Source organism: Colius striatus, chromosome 28 (genome assembly GCF_028858725.1).
Source record: "Colius striatus isolate bColStr4 chromosome 28, bColStr4.1.hap1, whole genome shotgun sequence".
NCBI lineage: Eukaryota > Metazoa > Chordata > Aves > Coliiformes > Coliidae > Colius > Colius striatus.
Genome location: NC_084786.1, coordinates 1,655,001 through 1,657,500, shown reverse-complemented (window position 1 = coordinate 1,657,500; position 2,500 = coordinate 1,655,001). Strand labels below are relative to the sequence as shown.

The 2,500-nt window shown below is 74.6% G+C and overlaps 1 non-coding gene across 1 annotated transcript; it reads right to left on the bottom strand.

Annotated features, from left to right (window-relative positions):
* Positions 1-114: 114 nt before the first annotated feature.
* On the bottom strand, positions 115-267 carry LOC133628205 (5.8S ribosomal RNA). The gene has a single exon (XR_009820610.1). It is a non-coding gene; the product is annotated as a 5.8S ribosomal RNA (ribosomal RNA).
* Positions 268-2,500: the final 2,233 nt, after the last annotated feature.

Sequence of the window (2,500 nt, the reverse complement as noted above, 5' to 3'; positions counted from 1 at the left end):
GGGGACGAAGGCCCGCCGACGGGGACCTGCGAGGCAACCCCAGCCGCGCCGCTGCCACCGCTGCCCCTCGCTGCTTGCCAGGGGCGGCGGCTCAGCCGGCGATTGATCGTCAAGCGACGCTCAGACAGGCGTAGCCCCGGGAGGAACCCGGGGCCGCAAGTGCGTTCGAAGTGTCGATGATCAATGTGTCCTGCAATTCACATTAATTCTCGCAGCTAGCTGCGTTCTTCATCGACGCACGAGCCGAGTGATCCACCGCTAAGAGTTGTCTGGCTTTCGGCACCGCCCCACGCGCGCGGGGGAGCTGGGGACCGCTCACACGGAGCGGCCCCCTTTTGAGGATGGGCCTCACCGCCCGCGGCCCCGCTCGCTGGCTCGCGCCAGCCCAGCCAAGGCCGCAGCGGAGAGGCCACGCCTCGCGTGACCGTACGAACACAAGCGGAGAAGGAAAAAAAGGAGCGAGGAAAACTCCGAAGGGCGAGGGCGGGGAGCCCGCGCTCCCGACCGACCCCCCCCAGGACCTGGGGGGGAGAAGCACACCTCGGGAGATCCCTTCGGAGGCGGCCCCAGGCGCCCGGGCTCGGCCCGGCCTCCACGCGGAGGCGGCGGCAACGTCCGACCCTGCCCGACTTTGCCCAACCTCGACCGGGAAAAAACGGCCGCCCCCGCGGCACCGCGCTAACGACAGCCAGGCTCTTCCCTCCACCGTGGCTCGCCGACACGCGCCGGCGGCTCCGCCGCCGCGCCAACGCCACAAGGTGGCGAGCCCCCGGAGCCCGAAACGGCGGCGCGCCCGACCGCACGGCCGCCTCCTCGCACGGAGGCCCGCCGCCGGGACGGAACGGGCACGCACCTGTCCCCGGCCACCGCCGTCGACGCTTCTCGCCTCGGCCCTCTCCTCTCTCTTCTCCGGGAGAAAGACGGACGCGCGCTCAGACGGAGGGCAGCCGCCCGCCCCCCGCGCTTCCGCACGGAGACCGGGACGGGGAATGCCTCCGACTGCACGCGGCCGCTTCACCCGGGAAACGGCAGGGACAGGCGGCGTGGAAGTGACGAACGGGGGACACCGGGGCCGGGACGGCCGCCGCCGGCGACGAGCGACCGGCCGAAGGATCGGCAGGCCGAGCGCGTCGCGCCGCCACCGCCGGGCCCGAGGGCACCGCGCCCTGGACGCCAGCTGGCGGAAGGAAACCAACCGAGAGCGCTCGCCGAGGCGGGGAAGCAAGAACGGAGCGCAGCGCGGCACCCCGAGGCGCCGTTCCCGGCGAACCCCTTCCCCCCCCGCCTCAGCGGCGAGGGGGAGCGACGGGGAATCGCCAACCCCGCGGCAGAGGAGCCCGCGCTCCAAGCCGGGGACGCCCGCTTCGAGAGGAAGGCAGGCCGGGCACGGCCGACCGCACCGCGGTCTCGCTGCGCCGAGACCGGACCGCGGAAAGGGGGGGGCAGGAGGACCCCTCCCCGGCACGACCGTCCCCGCGGGGACGAGCGCGGGGCGGGCGGCGGTGGCGGCCGAGACAAGGGCCTACACGGGAGAGACTCCCGCCCCTTACCGAAACGCCACCGTCGTTGGCCCCGCCCGTCCCGACCCCTGCGGGACGCATCGAGCCGCCCGAGTCTTTAAACCTCCGCCCGGCTCCGCGACCGAGGAAAGGCCGCGGAAACGCGGACGCTAGGTACCTGGCCCTGGGGTGAGGGAAACGACCTGAAGGGCCCCGCAGGGGTGCCTCCTCCCGCTGCCACCATCGGGGGGGAGCGTCCGCCCGCGGGGGCGCGCCCGACATCCACCGCCATCACCACGGCCTCTTTCCCGGGGCCCGGGGGGTTTCCCTCAGTGAGCCCGGCGCTGCGCCCGGGATGAGGGCCGTGGCTCGGGCCGCCCGCTCGCGCGGGACGCGACCCGGCAAGAGAACCTCGCGCGCCAACAGGCGGCATCGGTCACGGCCGAGCGCCTCCGGCCCCCCCACAAACCTCCTGCCTCGGAAGAGGGAGGAGGAGAGGGGGAGGGCGCGGGGGGAAACCCTGCCGTCTCCGTACCCGCCTCGGCGACGCAGCCACCAGCTCCGGAAACGCCCGGAAAGCCCTTGGCACCCTCGCACGGCCGGCCACTCGGCCACTGGGCAGGGGGGCGCTGCTACGCAGCACGCCTGCCCCGTTGCGGGGAGGGTCGCGGGAGCCGCCTCCCGGACCCTGAAGGGGACCCCTTCCTCCCTCTTCAACCCTCGTCATCGCCCTCGACGGCCTGGACCGGCGACGCCGTCGTCGCCGCCGCCGTTTGCCGCTTAGCTCCCCCTGCCCGAGCGGCGGGGGGCTCAGCCGGCGGGGGAGCGCGCCGACACACAGGCCCCGGCAGCAACCCCGTTCCCGACCGACACCGCTCGGACCGGCGGCGGCCCACACCGCGACTTCAGAGGGCCGCGGCCCCCACCTTCCCCCCCTTCCCAGCCCCGGCGGCAGCAGGGCAGCTGCCCCGGCGGGTGAGGCGGAGGATGATGGGGGCCGC